Source organism: Vidua macroura, chromosome 5 (assembly GCF_024509145.1).
Source record: "Vidua macroura isolate BioBank_ID:100142 chromosome 5, ASM2450914v1, whole genome shotgun sequence".
Lineage (NCBI taxonomy): Eukaryota > Metazoa > Chordata > Aves > Passeriformes > Viduidae > Vidua > Vidua macroura.
Window position 1 is genome coordinate 60,621,917 of NC_071575.1, and position 23,326 is coordinate 60,645,242.

General features: G+C 39.6%; 1 protein-coding gene across 3 annotated transcripts in view; it reads right to left on the reverse strand.

Annotated features, from left to right (window-relative positions):
• LHFPL3 (LHFPL tetraspan subfamily member 3) overlaps positions 1-23,326 on the reverse strand; it is a 258,434-nt gene that overhangs the window by 106,398 nt on the left and 128,710 nt on the right. The window lies entirely within an intron of this gene.

The following is a 23,326-nucleotide window of genomic DNA, read 5'->3' on the forward strand; positions in this document are numbered from 1 at the left end:
GTGCTCCTCAGATTTCCAATTAACTCATCTTTCCTGAATTCTGTTCCTGCATTCTTTGATATACTTGCTTAAATTTCTGGAGTCATTCTGTCAGTTGTAGTTGGACTTTTCTTGGTAATAAGACACAAAGGTGTCTGGACTAGATTCCTTTGCATAAAGACAGATATCAAGGAGGGGTTGTTATTATTTTCTCTTTTCCCTATCCAGTTAAGATGCTTTCCACTATATGACTACTTAGTCAAGATCTTCAGGTGCAGGAATAATACCTTACCTGTAGAGGGTAACATAAGTAACACTAGTCAACCTTGAGCCTTTATTTATTGAGGGAATATTTTGCACTGAATGCCTTTAAGAATACAGACTTGCTCAATAATATAAACAAGTAATGATTTTTTTATCAGCTACAAGACTGAAAAGACAGATATGAAATCCACCTACACATCTACTTTGCATTGCTAGAAATTTTTACATTTGAATTCTTCTACAGAGGATTAGATGACTTTTCTCTAAAAGGAAATTACTTTCAGTTTTATACAAATTTGTGCAGTTGAAATAATTTTATGCAATTTCAGTGAAACTGCTAAGAGATGATTTTATAACACTAACATGGGTCCCATGTCTTTGTCTAACTTCCACTGTTTGTAATGGCAATGTTACCGAAATGGAAGTGTAACAAAAGCTACTACTGTTTTACTACTAAATAGTAATAGTGTTCTAGTGAATTCCGAAAGTTTTGGATTTGAAAATTCACCGACTAAATAAAACCCCTTAAACCATCAGTTCCTACAGACTCTTTGATTCAAGTAAGGAAAAAGTTAAATCTATGCTGGTTGAAAGCAGCCTTCTCTGTGTGATCTGGACACATCAGATCAGCACCACTCTCCTGACAGACAGCCCAGCCTAGGACCTCTGCAGCTAACCAAGGGCCTTCATGATAGGCAGCAGGGGGGAATTGATAAATGACTGACTAGTGTCACTGACACATTCAGAACCATTTGGGCAACTGTAAAACTTACAAGGACCATATCCACATTGTTTTCCCTTTGGTTGCTTGAGAAAGCTGCAGGATTATTATCTTTGTAAGGGTGGCCCTGGGTTTCCTCCATTTCTTCCTATCCTGTGACGACAAGATAACTTGCTTGTGTTGGAAGAGACTTTAAAGACCATTGTGTTCACCCACCATGTTGCTCAGAGCCCATCCAATCCAGACTTTAACATTTCCAGGGATGGTATCTGTAAGTTCTCTGGGCAATCTTTTCCAGTGCCTCAGCACCCAAACAGTTGCTTTCTCCTACATGTTGGAGTCTGGTGAAGCTTTTCAAACTTTAAAAAAATGATTAATAAACAGTACTTAAACATGCCTTATATATTTGCTTTTCTTCTTAAACAGTTTTTTCTTGTGTGAACAGCTAACAGGAACTGTCACATGGTTTTCCTCTAGGGCTGTGAATGACAAGACAAATTACTCATACTAGGAGAGAGAGCCAGGATTTTTACCTCGTGGGATGAAAGGATGCAGATACAACACTTTCAGAGACTGGAAACAGACAGTGAATTGTTGCTGGCACTGACAGACTTGTGACTCTGACCAAGCTAATATTATCACAGACTGTGCTCTGTGCATGAGCTCAAATGGTAATTAGCAAACAAGTAGTTCACTATCCTATTGTTGTGCCAAATACAGCGACAGATTAATATTATATCATTGCATGTAATGAGGTTCTATTTATAAAAAAAGCTGACTGCTATGCAGGAAACCAGTGCTGAGAAATTCCCGCTGGCAGGATTCCTCTCTCGTCTTCATTCTTTTCCTGACAACAGACCAAATTTGTTTGCGTGTAGAGTATGATGATGTCAAGTTTCCTGATAAAGGAGTAAAAAAAATGGAATGGGAATTATGCTGACCATCTCTTTTCTTTCCATGCCTACACGTGCAAGAGTCTTCAAACCTCTGTGGTTCCAAAATGCCAGAGGTTTTTTGTTTCCTTCCCCCCACTCCAAATGGTACTTAGAAAACCAGTGACCCATTAAATCTCCAATAAACTGAATAGAGTTTTTGCCAGCCATGTTGGTGATTAGGATTAGTCTTTCAGGAGCTTGTAGCTGGGAAAGAAGGAAATGCTGAGTGGAGGTGTCTGAAGACACACTGAAGGCAGCTGAAGACACAGGGTCAAACACAATCCTGAGTGAAAACAGAGGCTGCACACCCATCAACTGAGATTGATCCAAGTGATGTGGACTGCACTTCTGAGTGGGACAATAATCCTCTGTGTTTATATTTATATAATGGCTTGGAGGAAATGTGCAATTTTGAAGCAAATGCCATAATTCTCTCCATTTACTGATTCCATCCACAGAAATAGTTCTGCTGCATGCAATCAGAGTATTTCTGGAGAAGACTAGAAGTTCATTTAGAAAAGTTCTTCAACACTGAGTGGGGAGCTTAAAATTTTGGCTCAATGTGTGGGCTTCATCACCCAAAAACCAGTGCCTAAAAGAAAGCTCTTGAGCTATGGAGAGCTTCCACAATACCTTGGAATACTTATGCAATACAAAAAGGCAAATGTCATGTATGACTTCTTACTTGATCCTATGTTTGAAGGTTGCCACATACAATGCCCACCTTTGAAAAAGCTCTTCAGAGAGGTGCCAGCTGGATCCCCAAGGAGATGACACAGCCTGTTAGTTTGTGCATAAGCAGACTGAAAATTCCTGGTGGTGCTCATAGATGGCTGCTAACCACATGACTGCTGTTGGGTATGAGGCAGTCAGTGAGAAAAGTGTTAAGAAATTTAAGATTCAGGGGCAGTGTTCTTATAGAGCTGGAGTGATAAAATCCTATCTGGACCTCTGTGACCTGAGCTTCCATGTAGGATGAGGAAGATGCCCTGTGGAATTGCTTCAGGACATTAATGTGATACTCCCGGCAACCTCCTCCCCAAAAGTGGAGGAGCAAAGGTTTGTGGGTTAATCTTCCTCCAAAAAACTTCCAAAAATATGTATAATGGGGGCATTGGGTCCTGGAAACAGAACTATTTCTGATTTGAGGCAAAACCCTAAAGTCCCATGTGATGAGGATACAAGAGGCTTCAGTAACTACTTTAATCTACTTAGTCTCTTATTTCACATCATCTTGCTCGGTAATATAGAAAAGCCTGAGTCTCTCCACAGGATTAAGATTATTTGTAGATACTGCTAAGGGGGAGAAAAAGTAGGAGAATCTTCTACTGCATTCCTGTGATAATATTAAAGACATGATGCAGTTATGGCCATTTGACTTATTAGGGTCTGGATTTCTGGTAAGAAATCTGATAAGAACATACATATATACATGGATATGCATATTTCACATGCTGATTTTAAGAAAAGGGAAAAAGAACACCAAACTTTCAGTGACTGGACAGTAAAGATAAAGAAAATAATATTGTGGAAAGTGGTAGAGAGGTGGGTGCTGTGGTCAGGAGGAGAAGACTGGCTGAGTAGACAGGTAGCAGATATTTTGATGCCTGCTAGTTATACTTAGGCAGCAAACTGGAATAATTTGATCAGCTGTTGCAAGATGTGAAGCTGTATATAACAGAAATAGGGATGACTGACAGCTATATCCAAGGATGAGCACTACAGAACATGAATTGTTCAGAAAGGTGGAAACAATTGAGAAAGTGAAGTAATGTTATATGAAGAAATGTGTTAAACTGTAAATAAGTAGAAAAGAATAACAATGATAGTGCAATCTACTTCAGTTAAGTCAACTATAAGAGACATTTCACTACACTAAGGGGACCTGTTTTAGACCTGATGCATTGGATTCATGTTTGGACAGAGAATTCTTTGATTTGATAGAAACAGAAATTCTGTGTGGGGTTGTATAATCTTGGGAACATTTAACTTCCAAGTTTTGATCATTAGCCACGATAATTAAACTTTGAGATTAATGTAGTTCTATGAATAATTCAGCTAGTACAACAACTATATTAGCTGGAGAATAAAGAAAATCTAAGAACATACTAGATCTTTATAAGTGTGTGGCAGGTGATCCACAAGGTGGGTCCCAATAACTCCTTGTGAAAGAACACAACTTCTGGTGTTCCATCCATGGTTATTTGCAATAGGAATTTATTGTCCAGAAAAAATATGGGAGCTGAGAACTACTAAAGGATGCAGGCCTAATGACTATGTTGGCAAAATATCCTTAGAAATGTCATGACAACAAATTGCTAATAGTTGTAGCAGAGGTAGATGACTAACTGGTGAAGAGTGAGTAAACTGAAATCATATACAAAAGAGATAAAAATACTTCTTTAGGATGAATCAGGTATGGGAGGTGGTATAGCTGGAAACCCACAGGTGGGTGCATGTCAAAAGTTACACTTATGTTGTGTCACCTCCTGTGGTGTCCAAAGGCCCTGGGACTTAACGATTTGTTTTTCCTCTCATTTTCTCTTTAAAGTATCTAAAATAACATGAGAACAGTGTCACACCCCACAGCTGTGAGTTTTCTATCATGTGTCTTTGTACCACAGGAAATGTGTTACGAGGTCTGTGTGTCAGCTGGGGTCCATGCCCAGAGATAAAGGAATAAAACAGGCAACCCCCGTGCTGAGGGCCATGGCCTGGGGTCAGTTGTCATGCAGGCAGGTTTTCTGATGCTGTGGCCATATCCAAAAAGCACTTTTCTCACATGCTAGACTTACCATTGAAGGTGTTTATTTCAAATGCACACAGAAGTGCTGCATCTTTCTACTTTAATGTTAATGTCTCTTTGTAGAACCTGTTCTTCAGCCAAAACATATCATGGCATACTGATGGCATACTGTACTAGATCTAATTAATTAATAAATTCAACACAAGTTCTGTGCAGGCTACCCCAGACAGACTGGAGAATAGGTGTTAATATGAATGGCATAGGCTGGACATTTCTTGAGGTATATACAGCTGACATTCCATCACAAGTTACTGATCCAAATACCAGGGATATTTTAAACATAGTTTTGGTAAAGACAAAGAAGAGCTGAAAATAACCTCACTTTTAATGACCATGAGTCAATTCAATTTAAATAAAATGAGAATACATTCAATAATATGAGAATAAAAATGTTTCTGAACCTGGATTTTAATGCATATTTTAGATGGATGAACTTTTAAAAAGGCTAGAGAAACTACTAACAAGTTAACTAGACTGAAGAAGTTCATACTAATTGTGGGGCAAACCTTGAATTTTTTTTGGACAAAGATATAAATTTCCTGAAGTATCTTGACAAGACAAATGAAATTCCAGGGATACTTTCAGCTCTGTATTGATGTCTGTATTGACAAACTCTGTTTCATTCTACCCTCATTACCTATCTTCCCAAAAAAACCCTTGGGGGAAAAAAAAAAACAACAAACCAAAAACATGTGAGCAGGGACCATAGAAATTCCAGGAAAAGAAAATTATTAGCAAAAAAAAAAAAAAAAATAATTTTGAAGGTAATGCAGGTCTAAAAAATAGCTTTCTAAAAGTCAAGCTCTGCTAACTCTAAGAGAAATTGAAACAAATAGTTGAATAATGTTCAGTGAGATTAATAAAGAAAGGAAAAAAGCAGATATGGAGTTGGGCTGGGAATTAGGAATTAGGACCTAATTATTTGTCTCATTTTTCAATAAAGAAAATGAAAAAGAAGAGGAGGATGATGCTGTGACTGCTGGGCACAAGCATTCAGAAATGGAAACTCGTGCCTCCAAGTCCACAGCATTGACAACAATCATAATGAGCTCAAACTGGAGGAATGCACCTTCCAACCCCAAACACTGAAATAACCAACACATTAAACTGCAAAGATGTTAGGAAGGTTTTTAAAATCAAATTTATTGTTGAGCTAGTGGAGAAGAACATATGCATGACCTACATTTTAGGAAAAAAGAGACAAAATTGAAAACTGAAAAGTAATTGGAACAACCAGTCATCATTCAACTTTATCCCAGTTCTTTGAATAATTATTGAAGGAAAGAATAGCTAAAGACATGGAAAGAAATACAAAGTAACACACTTTTCAGAAAGCATTTGATCTGCTGTCATACAGAAACACTTACTAACTGGAAAATAGAAGTTAACATGAGAATGTAAGGTGTTCATGCATTTTGTTCATGGGGAGCTGTCATTTTTTGCTTGAAAGAAAAGCCTCCAGCTGTTGTGAGGATACATTGGCACCTCAAGGAGCAGCCTGAGTGTCAATCATTTAGTGTTTTCATTAGCAGCTCTGGCAAGAGTAGAGGTCTGGTAGTAAAATCCACTGATGGGTGGCACTGTCAATGCAGAAGACCATCAGGACAAATGATGGAGAAAACGTGTATGTTGATCATCCCTTGGAGGACCATGGGACACCAGCCAAGTGAACCAATGGAAAAGAGTTTTAGCAGTTTTTGGGAGAGTTTTTAAAGCATAATGTAAGCACTAGACATCTGGTGCTAGTGGTTTCTAAGCTTTAGAAGAGTGATGTTTGCAATGACCAGTTAATCAGAGCAAGGTTATTTTAGGATGTAAGGAGGTATTTTAGGAAATGTATTGCATGAAGCTGTAACTGCTCATGATAAGGGGACTACATATGAGGATTTAGTAGTTCTTTTCCTGGCCTATGCTCTTATGAGGAAGTTGAGAGATAATCTTTGAAATTAAAAAAGAATGAAACCTAGCAGGAAGAGCAGCCAAAGACTTAGGAGCTTGATGGAACTACAAAACAAAAATAAATGTTCTTTAAATCAAATGAAAATCTAACAGAATAAATGGGAGTAAGAGGTAAATAAGCAGCTCACTGCTGGGCTCTCTCACTATGGTCTGTATACAAATTTGTCATTCCCTTCCATTATTAAAGGTTTTAAAATGTGATAGCAAAGAAAGAAAGAAGAGAAGCATAAAATGATTTTCTTTTCTTACCAGTTCTCACCCAAGCTGACCTGACAAACACCATGCATCTACAACAGGCTGGTTTTAGACTTGGGCAGTACATGCTTCTGATTTGTTTCTTAAATTACTGTAAATGCAAGCAAATCTAAACATGCTGGCAAGAGAGGAAGTCTGGGACTGCATCAGCCACCATTTTCAGGATAAAAATGGCAAAATTCTGCAGGCTATTGAGGTAGAATCAGAATGAAGAAGCAAAAGATTTGAATCTAAAAAGAAACTTTCTACATCTAAGCCTATAGTGGCATCCATAATAAATACCAAGTTTAGTCTTTTGTTTCTGAAAATGAACAACTTCACAGCCAGGAGGCACTCATTTGCAAAAAAGGAGGTGAAAACCTTTAAAAAGCCATGGTAGTGTTGCCTAGAAAACAGATCTGCATGCCTTACAGTAAACTGAAGAATTTTATGATTACTCTGTATAAACACAAGGGAATGGGTCCCAAAGAGGGGGAAGAGCTATTTAACTGAAAGGGCAGTCTTGGCATCTGAACAAATGCATATAAACCATCCAGAAATACACTTAGACTGTAAAGAGGAAGGCAGTTTTGAATTGTCAGGGGATAGGCTCTGGCACAAATTCAGTAGCTGTGGCCATGCCAAAAAAGTTTGAAGTTGTATGCTGTAAATAGTTATAAAGACAGAGTTTGATCAGTGTATTAAAAAATTATTAGGATGTGTTTCTCTGTGAGGCTAAGTTTGACTACTCGGGCCCTTTAAGATAACTGCAAGAACTCAGAGATCTTGCATCAAGTATCTTCAGACACCAGAAACTCAGGATCATCACTTTTCTCAGCATATGAGCTTTGCAATAGCTGCCGAGCTGGACACACAGACAGTGCAAACAGCACTCAACTGAGCCTCGAGGCAGAGGCAACACTGAAGTCAAGCTCCAGGCTTGAGCATTACAGGCATTTTGCAGAAAAGCTTCAGATTTATTTCCCTTTGTCCATAAATTTAGCAAATCTCTCTACCTGGCTAAACCCTGCCTGGTACTGTAGTCAGCAAAGCCCCTTTTGACTTCTCTCCTACAGTTACACTCTGTGAAACCAGTTCAGCTTGCATTGCATAACCGTGGAGTTCACAACCAGCAAGGCTTCCTGACACTGTTACCAAACTCCGTGCACACCACTGCCACCTTGGAGTGCAGGGGCTTGTCTGCATCTCACCTGGTGTGTGCCACGCGCCACCAACAACAGCAGCTTATTAGTAATGTGTTAAGGAATCAGCCCCCACAGACTTCTGCCTCAGAGAAACATCTGCCATGACGTCCTGATTGTGTTCACAGTTTCATTTACACGACTACTTGAGAGTGTTTGACAGCCATAATTAGGAGTTATTGGAAAGTGGGGTAACTCACCCATCCAGCACATGAAACAGCATAGGTCAGCTCTCAACAGCTGAGCCAGGGAACTCAAAACTGCCACCAAGAATTCAACCAGTTGTTATCTGACTCTCACTTTGTTGTCATGCCTGAAAGGAACATGAACAATAAAACCACCTGCAAGAGGAAATGAAATAAAATACGCTGGGGGTGGGGAATGTAGTTTTCTTAAAGGTTCAGAGCCACTTCTCCCTCTGCATGGCTGCCCTCGGGGTGCTGGTGCAGAATGCTGACTCAGCACCCTGGGTGGAAGGTGGGGAGTGGTGAAACACCTGCAGTACAAACAGCTGCCAGGCAGCTGTCTGTGACTGCTCTTGGTTACTGTCCAGCAGGAGAAATCCCTCCTGCAGAAGCTGTTTGAAAGATTCAAGAAATTGCTTGGCAGTGGCTAAGATCATTAGCCACTGGTGAGATTTCTCCACTGTAAGCCGAGGTGCAGGTTCATGGCCTCTGTGACATTCTCTGCCAAAGCATGACTGTGATTCCCAGAATACAATGCATCATGATAGGAAATATGATTTAATGTTGAAATGAGAAGTGTTTTAAGATTAACAATTTATAAGCATTCCACCCCTATCTGTGGGCATGACAGTCACACCCTGTGCTCTCACTTGGAGCTTTTGTTCCCCATGTATTTTAGTGGAGAAAGTGACTTTTTAGAAGGAGTGACTGAAGTCAAGTAGAAAGATGATAAGATGGACAAATAAATATTCTGTCATGAGCAAGACAAAAGAAGCAATTGAATGCATGGGGGGAGAAAGGGGAAGGCTCTTGCTTCTCTTGTCTCTTGTAAGGCATTAATGTTCTGCTAAGAAATGCCTTACAGCTGAGCCAATGCTATACTTTCCATGACATGCAGGAAACTGTACTTGCCATTTTTGAGACAGTGGGCAGAAGACTATTGGGACAAATGATCCAAGTATTAAATCTGATCAGGATTCACCAGTTTCTCCCAGGGAAGTCTTCCATGTACTCTGACAGAAGGCTCCAGCTAGTTCTGCATGGGAAGATCTACCCCCAGAGTGGTTTCATTCCCTTTTTTAAAATCAGCAGCCTTCCCAAAGCTAGGCTTCACCCTGCTCCCCATCTCCTCTGAATGAGGGGACCCATCCTTGGACCTCAGAGTGGTTTGTGAGATAGGAAGAAGCGGGTCAGGGTTTGAAGCACCTTCATGCTGCAGGCAAGGGGGAGTGGGCAATGCAAAGCTAAAGGCCTGCTGAGAGGATGAGCTGAATATGAGGAGGAGACAGGGAACTGGAAGGCAGCGATATGGAGCAGTATCCCCTGAAGAAAAAGGTGGAAGTGGAAGGAGGCAGCCTTGTTATTGAGTTGGAATGCTAAGATTTAACTAAAGTCATTAAAATAATTTAAATCTGATTTCCCAAGCAGTGCTAGCCGATATTGCAAATGGGCTGGCAGAGAGGAAAGACGAGTTCTGAACAGATGATAAAGGCATTGACTTTTGTATAGTTCCTTTCAATGCCCCTGAGGCACCTGCATAAATCTTTATGCCTGCACAGCTTGTCATGTGCTATTCTTCACTTATCTCTGCTACAGCTCTTCCTGATCCCTTAGCCGCTTTCCTTGGAAGAAAAGAGAAATGGACAATAGGCTCCGAGACCACTGCACTGCTTCCTTATTCAAGTTGACATTTGGCAGCAAGACTTTGCTGCCTTTCAGAAGCCGATGTCTTATAGAACTGAATGGCAGCAGAGGTATCGGGGGCTTTGCTCCCCCACTGAGCATCTGAGCCCTGCATGGTGGGAGAGCCCTGGGGACTGAGACTGGTAACACTGGAGATGTTTTTGTCTCCTGCCTTTTTCCTGTTAGAGGGAAATCTACTCTTACCTAGGGCCAAGCCTATGAGATTGCTGAACCTTCTGAACTCATTGCTTTGGACATGGCAGTCTTGATAAATTTTTAAATACTTGAAAAATATGGAAGAATTCTACATGATTTTTTTAATATGTTATAATATTATCTCCATATTGTAAAGCACATCTCATCTTATATTTGCTATCAAGTCAGTGTGATCAGTAATGTGTCCAATTTTGTTCAGTACTACCATAACAGCCCTTGCCTCAGTGCTTTGGTAAACCCCATGCCCCTACTACTTCCTAACTGGAAGGGTTAACTTCGGAATTTCACTTCTACAGAAGTATATTTCTGTGCCTGTAATTTGATTCTTGTCAATTAACCCCAAGATTTGCACTATACAGCAAAGTTTACCAGTATAGTATTCAGCAAATCCTTGTGTGTATGCACATGGAATTTCAAGTCCTGACTAGGTTTATGATATCCATATGTAATATCTTTTTGAACATTTTGGAAGTCTGGGACATGTGGTATTCTAGTGCTGCAATGCCTCTGAGGTAAAGTAATTCTTAGTACTTCCAACACAGCAAACAACCACAGCAAACAGTGCTGATTTTCAGCACTGATGCCCAGAAGTCACAGAAAGTAGGTCTCCCTCCACTTAAAACTTCTAGCATATGCCTATTATGTACCACTGTTGGTGATTTCTGCCTTAGAAATGATGATGTATGGTCAGACATTGAAAGAACTGGAACAATATAAGGCAAAGCAGCAGTGCAAGGCAAAGGGAAAAACCTGACAAGGTCACAAAACCCACAGAGACTGATATGGTCTGCCAGAAAAGCAGAGTGGGTATTTGCAAAGTTAAGTAGGAAGCTTGAGGGTTTGCTAGGTGACCTGTGAAACCCCTCAAAGGCATGCTGCCCACTGGCTGATTTAGAACAATGAACCAGGAGATGTGCTGTTTCCAAAGGGAGTAAAAGGATTCTAACCCAACTGGATCCAGAGATGGGGCCAGAGGAAAGAAGAGTTTAACTGGGATTGCAATAACTGTGTCTTCCTTCAAAAATGTTCATAGGTTCTGGAGCTCCATGTCCTTTTCTATAAATAAACAATGGCTGAAAATCTGTATAATAAAATTGTTTCCTGAAGCAACTGCTTTAGTTTCACTCTGGTAGGCATCAGAAAAACAATTCCACCAGCAGCTCAAAATGTTCCCAAATGCATCAGGCAGCAAGTGCTTCTATCACTACATTGCAAGCAACTGAAAGACAGCATAAAAGGTATTAAAGCATTTCAATAAATGTACAGAAAATATAACATCTGCCTTGTAAACAATCAGGATCTTGTCATTCAAATTACTTGCTTTTTGAAAATAAATGTCTAGATGAGATATAAGCTTCAAGAACTCATCCCATCAGAATTACCACTGACTTCAGTAATTCAGCAATCTTTAAGGCATCATTCCTACCTCTCCTACCTCTATTACCCATGACACCCATGAATTCATTTCTCAGTCTCACAGGTCTCTTTGCATTGGAAAGTGGTACTAAAAAGTAACGGGGCTGAAAACTTTTGACCTATCCCAAAGAAATGTATTGGAATGATACCAGATTTATTTCAGAGTTCATGAAAATGTCTATGAAAATCTTTAGTTTGGGGCAGCACATTCTTAAATCTGCTGATAAACACCCTTATCATGATGATGAAGACACGTGCCTATCAAAAACAGGTTCTCTAATTCACTCCAAAAGTCCAAGTTCAAAGTATGAAAGAAAGGAGAGGATGGAGTGCTTAGTCCAGTTGAAACACAGGGACTCCAGAAATACAAAGGGAAGTGCACAAGATGCCATGCAACTCCAAAGACATCAAATACAGTAAAACTAAACTTCCTTAAAACCTGTACAGCAGCAGTCATTCTGTATGGACTCTGTATATTTGGTATTGAAGACAAAATACCATCTCACAATTTGCATCTCATTAAGCCCAAGAGAAACATAAAAATTGCTGAGGCAACCTGTGCAGAACCCTGTGAAGATGTGAGTCTACAGCTTGGCAGCAACCTGAGACCAGAGAAATGGACATCTAACAGTGTCAAATAAAAGTAACTTTGGCTGTTGGTATACTCTATATATTCTGTTGGTATATGCTATACTGATAAATAAAATACATAAGAGCTACCTCAGTCACCAGAGAAGCTAGGCTGACCTTGCCCAGTAGTAAACTGGACAATAAGAGCAAAGTATTTTTATTTGGATTCATTGCTAGAATAATTTTTGCTTAGCAAGAAAGTGCTATATTGAATTGTACTAATAATAGTGTGACCATGGGAACTAGGTAGCAAGGTGCTGCTATAATTTTGGTGGAAGTAATTTGTGTATTCAAGAATTATGTTTTCATGTGTTAAATTCTGTGTTCCCAAAGCTGAATGTATGAATTGCTTAAAAGGCACAGTTAAGGACTGGTTCTTTGGAGCTTTATCTTTGTGTGCCTGTGGGAATCCTGTGCTGTCCCCGTACCAGCTTGGGGGTATCTTGCTTCTGCCTAGGAGGGCTATGATAAGCAGGGCAAATAGCAATCCTTATCTCACCAGTTCAAATAAAAAAGTCTTTCTGCTTAAGCAAACCATCATTTCTGTAATAAAATCCTTGTGGCCAGTCAGAAACAAACCTTAGAAAAGGAATTATTCCAGCTGAATATAACCAACCTGATCTGACCATGAGCAGACTTTCAATCAGATCCTGCGCAAAGCCCTACTTGGAATTTTGTGCAGAAAGGCACAATAATGGCTTCACTTGGATTTCAGCTTCTGTCACTATAGGTATGTGGCCTCGACATCCTTTGCCAGCCAGGGCTGCCAGCTATAATGTCTTCCCTCTTACTAGGTCAAAATACTTCTCATTTTTGGTAGTTCTGAGTGAAACATTTAATCTGAAACTTTTTTTGCCAATAAAGAGTGCAGCAGGTTCAGTGGAAACGTTTCAAACATTCAAGTTGATCAGTGTGAACTCTACAGACTGAATACAACACAAAAGCATTTCTGACAAAAACTGTAAGTGCTCTGTTTTTATTGAGGATCTTTCAAAAATAAAGTGCATTTTCATTAGAGCTAGAAAAGATGCTATTTGAGTTTTATTGGCAATTGATTTTTTCTTGCAAAGTTTGCCACCATTCTGTTTTATCAAATTCCTATATACTTTTAAAATTATTCTCACCACTTTTGCTTAACTTGCTGACCCTTCCTGTCACTTGGTTAGCCATAAAATGGTTTGTAATTCTGTAACATAATCTATATTTTCTTGTTCTGTGCATGTTGTTTGATGCAAGGTCTGACTACTTTGTTTTTATATTGACAGAACATATGGTAATTTTTCCTATGATTTCTCTCCACTCCTGCATTTTAACCATCAGCATGTCTTTCATCCTCTTGTATTTGTTTTATTGATTATGTGTTTGTTCTTTACCTTCTCTCATGCCTTTGGTGTCTTCTTAATCTTGATTAGGAAACTAATTAGATTAAGATTATCACTACTCAGACAGTTATCACATCACCTACCATGTGTTGCTCCAGATATTTTTTCTCTCTGCCAATCCTCTTTGCACACAGCACACAATGGGTAGGGTTTATACATCATCTACAACACAACAGACAGATTACATTCAAGGTTCAACACTTACCTATATATTTGTCTGAAATGAGGAAGGGAAAAAAAAAAACCCTCTTTCTTGGAGATGGGTGCCAGTATTAAATATTTTTGGTTATCTGTGTCTTATCTGTGAGGGTGAAGACACCCAAACAGCCTCCACTGTGAACAAATGCCTGCTGAAGACTCAGTTAACCTGTGTCTCATGGATGAAACTCAGTTGAAACTGCAATTCAAACTCAACCAGTCAGGATCCTCTCCTGCTCCCTCCAGTACAGGAGTGCCACTGTAATGTGCCCTTATATTGAACGAGGCAGGTAGGAGCATTGGCTGGCTGCAGCTTCCATGGTTTCCACAGTTCCTGGAGTGTGAGCTCCAGCCACCCAAGGGAAGTGAATGGGGACATAAAAATGAAGAGTTTACCACGGTTTTGGTATGAACATCTGTGCACTGGTGTGGACCCAAGATGTAAGAGATTTAAAAGGGACTACAGTAAACATATCTAGAGGACGGAAGGGTGGAATAAGAGGTGGCATCTGATCCCAGCTTTGGGAAGTGCTCCTGAACTCTCATTTCTTTCTTCTCAGTCTTCCAGTCGGCTCCTTCGTTTTTCTGTTCAAATGTTTCCTCTAGCTTCCCTGCAGGGATTTTCCCCAGTTCTCAGTCGATCATTTCCACGTACTTCCTGCAGATATTTCTCCATCTTCTCCTGTTTTCTTTGTCCTTGAACATGTCAACATTTGCAGGCTGATTGCTTCCTTGTCAGTCACTCAGACACATTCTTGCTTTCCCTTTCCAGTGAGCTGCAGATGCATATTTTTTTTCTCAAAACTCCCTGTTGGGACCTTGATTTACGTGGCTTTATTTGGGGTTTGCAGGGCTTTAACTGTATCTGAATGCTTTACGTTTACACATGTGGGGCCCAGGCCACTCTAACTATCCCTAGTTGCAATTATTCATGCATCAAAACTCTCACAAACCTTTGTTACTATAGTAACAAATATAGGTGCTAAACACTTTGCTAACAGTTTGTGTTAATATTGCAATTCTTTTTGTTTCAAATTATTACTGCACAAGGGGCACCTCACTTTTGCTCACCTTGAGGGCAAAAAGGGGTCCCACAAGGACATCCCTCTTCCAGTGCCAGTAGGCAGGAGCATTGGTTGTCACAGCTCTGTCACTTCCAATAATACATCCAGCCTCTACAGAGCAACAACCCTTGCTGATATGTAACTTTGCAACAGACTCTGTAACACTTGGAGATAAGGTCTGTAAGCTTCCATTTGAATAAATGCCACTCTGATGATATGTTTTAAAGAAAAAGAATTTCTTTTGACAGCAAATGAGTATATATTATTTAGCTGCCTACCACTGACTGTTTTAGCTCCTTTGAAAATCTGCTGGAATGGGTAATCCAAATATCTTTACTGATCTGGTTCTCCACGTGTCTGTGTGTGGACAGCCAAGAAAGAGAGTGTAATTGAAAAGCTCAAAAGAACATAACAATAGAAATTTAGGTGCACTAGGTCAGCATTTTCTCCTTGTATCACTATTCTCATCCCCATATCCCCACATCCTGTCCCCAGCAGTGGGCAGCAGCACATCCCTGGGGCATTCTGCCAGTCTCACACAATCTGCAGTTCAGTGGGGGTATCTTTATACTTGGGGACATTTCATTAATTTTTCCTTCCTCAACAAATTTTCTTGTTAACTTTCAGTGTCCATAATATCCTGAGGTAAAGAGTTCCACAGCTTAGTTATCCATCAGATGACAGAAAAAAAAAAAAAAAAAGAAAATGATTTTAAAAATTTTACCTGCTAGTTTCTTTTAACCCAGGTTCTTAATTCCTGGGTTGGAAACTACAGTCGACAATATTCTTACCCATGTACCTTGCACTTTTATCCAGACCCTATATCTGGTATGTCATGGTTTTGCAGGGAGGAAGAGTCCTGGCCTCCTCAAATTGTCCTGGTATGGTAGAGATTTGCTGCCTCTGCTTATCCCTGCACTCCCTGCCTGAGCATTTTGCAGATCTACTCTACTGAACCATAATTTTCCTTTCTAAAATCCATGCTGACTATCCCCAGTATGTATATCATGTTTTCAAGTGGTCACTAAATCAAGATTTCTATCACTTTGCCAATACAGCCATCATCTTCCTGTTCCACAGTAACTTTTTTTCTCCTCTAAACTCTTTGAAAACTGATATAAAATTAACTGTCTCCCAGTTTCTAGTAGCAAAGACATTTTAAATTTTTAGACAGTGCTGTTGAAAGTTGAATATATCATCCTTAAGTTTCTTTAAAACTCTGTTACTGTTGATCCTTCCGATCTGTTATCATGCATTTATCAATTTTTTCCATGAACTTTGGTATCTCCATTTCAGTTTGAAAAAGAGCACCCGCTAAATCTCCTAGAAGAAAGACTTCCAGTGTGGGAACCTCCCCAAACTCCACCAAAGTAACTGTGTGTACAGAAGATTTATTTTAGATTGTTTTCCTAGAATATCTTGATTTTTTCTGAGACTTATGTCATACACTTCTCAGAGACGTTATTCTTTGATCATCTTCCTAGATTTCTGGCAGATTTCCTCCTAATGTTTTTTGCGGAAGGATTAGTAGTTTTTATACATTTTACTAGATGCTCCTCAAAACTATTTTGCTCTTTTTTTTTTTCCTCTCCCTCATTATGCTTGAATTAAAAGTCAGATTGCCAGAGTTTAAAGTTTTTTTTTGTTTTGTTTTTTTTTTTTTTTCCCAAGTTCCAGAGTTCACAGATTACAGCTCTAGGGCCGATTCAGTGGGAAATATTTGAACTTTGTAAGGGCCCAGTGCTCCATTTGCTCTTATGAACAGTCATAGTGAAGATTTGCAAATTCAGATGATCTTGATTATTTGCATCTCCCAAGAAAAATCAGTAAATTTTTCCCTGTCACAGAAGATGCAATATTTTAGTCCACAATCACTGTCTTTGATCTCTGCTGTTGCAGCAGTTGTAAATTCTATGAGCCACATTGATAGGTGAAATGTTTGTTTTAGAGCATGAGAATAACTGCATATTTCGTCCTGCTGGAGAAGGATCATGGTGCCTTCAGACATTGCCTCTGGCTGACTGCCTGGGACATTTCTAACACATGGGAATGCTGTGTGATAGCCCCTCAGGGTCCAGCAGCAGCCTTCATTCTCCACACTCTGTGTCTGTGCTGTCAGCTCCCAGGGTTCCACTGTGAATTTCACAGTGCGCTTAAACAGATACCTCAATGTGAAAGATTTTGACAATTTCTTAAAAAGAAGTATGGAAAGCACACCTGGAGGGTCATATGCAGATCCAATAATTAAGAGCAAATTTTAAAAAATCCAGCACTTCCAGCCTTCTGCTGGACCACTGAGGCCAATGCACACAGGACCTGTTCCCAGTGTGGTCTCCTGAGGCCACGGAGACCTGTGGATGAGATGTTCAGCCCAGATGCTCAGCACCAGCAGCAGAGCACTCCTGACACTGTGAGCACTGTTCCTTCTCCAGGCAGCAGAACCTGGCAGTCACATTGAAGGGTCTGCTCTACGTACTACATCTTGTTCCTAAATCCCACTCTTGTTTAGAAATTGAAATCTTCAGGTCACCATTGTTTTGATCCCCAAACTTGACATTTATGGCAGGAAAATTTCTGGATCCAGCATGGACCCATCATTTAAAAGACCATATTTCAGTTCTGCCCTGGAAAAGTCATCCCTGGAGACACAGCCTCTTCTCGGGATGGGCAGGCCCTCTCTGCCACTGTCCTGGTTTCGGGCAAATTGGGGAGACAACCTCTAAAGGGGTTCCTCTAGAAAGCAGATTCAAGTGGCCCCACCCCAACTGGTTTGGGAAATATTTCCTTGGAGAAAAGTGAAAAAACTCTGTTTATTTAACAGGCAAAGCATTCACCAGCATAAAAATTGGATAATATTAAACAATAAAAGCTCTCACTGTTCTGAAGAGATGACAAACTCAGAAAGTCCTTTCCATGGGCTGTAGCTTGGCTCACTCAGTCTCTTATCATCCCCTCCTGAGCTGGAAATGCCACGGCCCAGGCCTGGGTGGGCCACAGGCGTGAGCTCCCGGAGCTCTTCTGGGTGTTCAGTCCAGAGCAGGTTTGAACAGCTCCAAGAAAAAGAAAAGCCACTGTCCAGGGAACTTCTCAGCCTCAGCTTGCTAAAACCTAACTAACAGCAAAGGAGAGCTCTGTCCTGCTGTCTGTCCGTGCTGCAGACAGCACAGTCCGGGAGAGGATGCAGAGAAGCAAGTGCAGTTTCTGATAACAAACTCCACGCTTCTTCTCTTCCCCACTTTGCTCTCAGAACCAATCTTAAAGGTGCAAAACTTATTTCTGGGCTAAACAAATGAATGGGGATACAAGCATCATAAAGTCACCTAGGACACATGAGGACCTACTGGTGTGCAGGACAGGAATCAAGAAGGGTGTTATCACAACTTTACTTCCAAACACATGAAACTCACTCATTGTTCTTTTAAAGCACACCAGACCTGAGCTGACTGATTTCAGGCTTCATACATAGCACTTTCTAAAGCTTTATGTAAGGAGATATGTTTGAGCACACACCTCTTTCCTTCTGGAATGTGAACCAGCCTTCTGCTGTCAGACTTCTAATCTGACATATTTAAACACCCTGATAGGTTAATAATAGGGTCTAGGATCATAATGCTTCTAACAGCTTCAAACTCCAGGCAACATTTCCAGATTATCAGTACACTTTACTTACTACAAAGTATTGTGTAATTTGCTCAGGGAAGATTTGTATTACGTCTGACACTGATGAAATACATGCAAGATATCTGAGGTTTGTAAACAGATATGCACAAGATCTGAAAAGCTGCAAGCATGAATACTGTTAAAACATTCCCTGCTTTATACACTCCAGGTAATATTAACTACTCAGACTGTGCTTCCCAGTGTGACACTGCAGTACTTCAGTACATTTGGCTGGGAAGGAATTTATTAAGCAAAGCTGTGTATAAAACACACCCTTCAACATCAAAGGCTGCACCTGATCTCATATTTTACTATGTAAATACAGTGTAGAGAAAGACAACATATATAAATCAGCCTGAAATACTGAGACTATAGTTTCTCAAAATAAAGAAACTTCTTTTTTTTTTTTTTTTTTTTTTTTTAACTTGGATAAATTTTTCCTTGAAAAACACCTGGGTATAATTTCTTCTGGACTGGCTTTCTCCATGGGCCAGTCTTTGCTTCTACTGAAGTCAAGTGCAAAATGGATTGAATGGCACCAAGGTTATTTCCTCTGCAGACATTATAAAGAAATAGGAAGTTTGATTTATAAACTTCATATAAAAATTATGACAAAATGCAGTTTTCTTCACCCAAAAATATTTAAGATGAACTGTTATTCATGGGTACATGTAGGATATTTTTGGTACTTCAGCATCCAGGCTCAAGGTGCAGAAATATAATCCTTGTCTCAAATACCAGAGCTTTAAAGCTCAAATGTGACTGTATCCATTCTGACTTTCGTGCCCTCCCCAAACCAGTGCAGGGAGACCAAAAGCTTTTGATAAGTATTTGTTCCATAAGTGGAGGGTTTTGCTATAGCCTATGGCCATAACCTCTGCTGCAGGTACATGGTTATGCAGCTGCATTAGTTGTCCTTGGTCCATGACCTGGAGTGGATCCATATCTAGTAGCATTAAGAGAAGTGACTAGGGGCAAGGATGCTTTAAAAATCTTTCCCCTTAAAGTACTGACACAACAATTATTTATATTAATCAGAGACTCAAAGTACATGATCACTATGGTCCTTTGGTTCTTTAAAAACTTGAGGGAAATAAGGTGTGGAAATACAACTGGTGATTTTAAGTACTTCAGATTTGGGTGCTTCAAACACTCAGGCTGATCTGGTTAAGCAGCCAAACTCCCTAGCTATGTAAGAGGTTCTTGCTCATAATATTTTCAAGTAGGATTGATTTCAGTATTTCTTTAGCTCCATTCAGTAATTCAATCTGACGTGAGTAAGAACAACCAGCAATCATATCATCAATGTACACAGAGATTAGGACAGATAAATTGAACTGTTTACACTTCAGCTGCAGTCCATGGAGATGTGGTCAATACAGTCAGTGGTGTCTGGGTGAAAATTCACTGATCAATTGAATGTGCCTGCTTCCAGCTGGATATCTCTTCAGGTCCCACTGGCTGTATTGGCTGCAGCCTCCATAGCTATACAGGGACTTGGTGGACACTTGAGTGCAAATGTGCTCCTCCACATACAGATATGTAAACTGAAGTATTACCTTGCAAGCTGAATCCTGCCCTGTGCATCTCCCCTGCTTTTGTCAACACTGCATTTGAGCAAATGAGGGACAGCTCTGACTATGTTTGGAACAGAATAAAATTTTTGTCAAGAAAAGGATTATCAACTAGAATGCACCCCCACAAATTATCTGAAGCAATTAATAAGTGAGAAAAGCTTTTTGAAGTATGCCAGTGAATTAGGAGATACTTTCATTTTCTTCTGTACTTTAGCTTTTGGTTTCAGTCTAATACAATATTTCTGCAGTGTAAATCCAAACTGCATGTAGTGCCATAAGGAAGTCATAAGTGCAAAGTGTAGATGACAAAAGCCAAAGTACCCATAAACTATCAACTGTTTTGTAATTAATTAGAAATTTAGCCATCACTCTAGGAGGTTTTGACATGCCTTCTCTGCCTCTCATTCCACAGTTTAGGGATTTATGTTCTTTTACTGTAGCAGTAGCAGGCCAGGCAACAAAGGGAGACATTTGCTGTTGTAAAGGAAACAAATACGTTGGTTCAGCTGTGTTAAAAATGTTGTCTCTGCTCTCGTAAACAAACTGTGTATAGATGAGCCAGAATTTGGATATTCTGATGCTCTGGTTACATCATTGATACCCTAATGTGTGACTATAATAATATTAGAAGGAATTGGTAGCAGAAACAGTGCATTCAGCAGCACCAGGGCAGTGATGCTTCCCCTGTGCTTGGCTGGTGAAGCCACATCTTGAATCCCGTGTTCAGTTCTGGGCCCCTCACTACAAGACACTGAAATGCTGCAGTGTGCCCAGAGAAGGTCAACAAAACTGGGGAAGGATCTGGAGCACAAGTCCTGTGAGGAGAGCTGAGGGAGCTGGGGGTGTTTAGCCTGGAGAAAAGGAGGCTCAGAGGTGACCTTAGCACTCTTACAACAGCCTGACAGGAGGCTGTAGCCAGGTCAGTCTGTTCTCCCAAGCAACAGGCAATAGGATAAGAGGAAATTGCCTCAAGTTACACCAGGAGAGGTTTAGATTTTTTTTTACTGAAATTCCAAGGACTGGAAGAGGCTGTCAATGGAAGTGGCGGAGCCACCATCCCTGGAGGTATTTAAAGGATGTGTAGATATGGCTCTTAGGGACATTGTTTAGTTGTGGACTTGGCAGTTCTGGGTTGATGGCTGGACCTCATCTTAAAGGTCTTTTTCAACCATAATGATTCTATGAATCTATGATTTTTTTGTTGTTCCATTTGTAGTTCTTACCTTATAGCATTGTCTTTTTTGTCAGTTTACCATTTCTGAATAATTTTTCAACATGTCTAATCTTTTTAAAAAAGGTTTATAACTAAAGCCTACTTAACCCTTCTTAAATATGACTCTTTTTATGTCTTTAGAGTTCACAGTTCCCTCAGCATTTCTGTTTCCAAAGTATGTGACTTTCCATTTATATACCAACCATACAGAAATCTGATCTCACACAGTGCAGTCACCGTGGAGTTAGTCTAATATTTTAAATAAAATAATGAATGTGAAGAAAATTTAATGTAATGTTAACGGAATATGGGCTACAGTAAATTGATGTAGCTGGAATGAATTAGAAGGCAGATAGCTTTAGAGAGAGAAAATGACAGGTCAGCTTTGTCAGCCAAGGGGTATGTCAGATACTTTTGCTCAACAACTGCTTTTCTTTTTCTGGTCAAAGTCCTCTTCACCTACATGCAGACATCTCAGAGTTATTCAGGCAACAAGCAGATTTCTGTCACAAAATGTATGATCATTGGCTGTGTAATAAACTGTGTGCTTATACTCAAGCATTAGAAATGTTTACATGTTGTGCTCACGGGAAGCAGTATCAATTAAACCAGATTTTAGTATTTGATTTGGGTAAGTCAGTATTTCTAATATAGAAGCACTGTTTCAGTATAGCATATCTGAAAAGAAAAGCGTCACTGCAGGCATTGGCCCACTGTTTTTGGAATTTCTTTGTCTCTGATGGAGTTAAGTAGGATGTATATTAGTGCAAGATATATTCTGTTATCCTCTAGCCTTGTTAAAATGCTCATATGGCCCCCAAAAGACTATTTGCTTCTGGATAAGTTTTGTCCAAACATTTAAAATGCAAATGTACTCTGTATGCTAATTTCAAATTCAGAAATATCATCAAAGTTGGAGTGGAAACATTTTGTGAACTTTAGATTTTCCTTCTTTTGATCTTCCTCCACTGCCCTAGAGCCATTCATATAATTGTATTTTCTCTTTAATTAGTACCAAACCATTCATAGTATCTTGGATACATCACAAGCAAATCCTAAAGCAAATTTAAACAATAAAGCACAGCGCACTGAAATTGCAAGGGAGGTAAGTCACAGCAGATGGAAAGACCATAAACAAATTTCTTAACACTTTTTCAGTTTGCATTCTCAAAAAGTCTTTTCTTCTGACAAAAATTTGTTTCTTTGAATGGAAAATTTTGAACAGAAAGTGATTTTGGTTTGTGAGAAATGCAAAGGTAACTCCCAGGGGTAGGACCTAAGCAATAAAAATCACAGAGAGGCCAAGTCAAACAGATGTCCCCCTGCTGAGAGTAGTTTGGGAAATAAGTTTTTTAAAAAGTAATTATAAGCACATTGCATCAGTGCTGCTTTCCTATTAAAATATATATTTCCTGTACACAATTCTTTTAGATTATGAGTGTTCTGTTTTCCAACTGGAAGAAATTATTTATCTTGCCAACAAAGTCTGTCATGGAATTTGTCAAATGCTAGTTTGATGCTAGTTATTAACCACAACATTATAATTCTGACTGTAATTCAAAACTAGAAAATTAAATTTGAAATTCAAGCAACATCTCTAACTCACAAACCATAACACAGATTTTGAGCTACTACAGGCAGTGTTTTGCCCATAGCACCTGCACAGCTGCAAACACATAGCTCTGCCCATGATATATGTGTGACATGCTTACAGAAATGGCAAATTTAACCTGTAGATTTGTGGATTTAGTGTCCCTTAACAGATAATGTTCTTTAGTAGGATATTACTGGCACTGGTGTCATTACAGCATAATGATGCCATTAAAAGCTTTACACATGGTGTAAACATCATGGTGTCACTGATATATCCATATGGTGAATTTATTCTTCAGGACATCTAGACATATAATTGAAATTTTGAGAAATCAGAGCAAATTCAAGATATGTATTCCTTACAAATAATTTGAAATATTTTCACATAGATGTTTCAGTTAATCCTGTA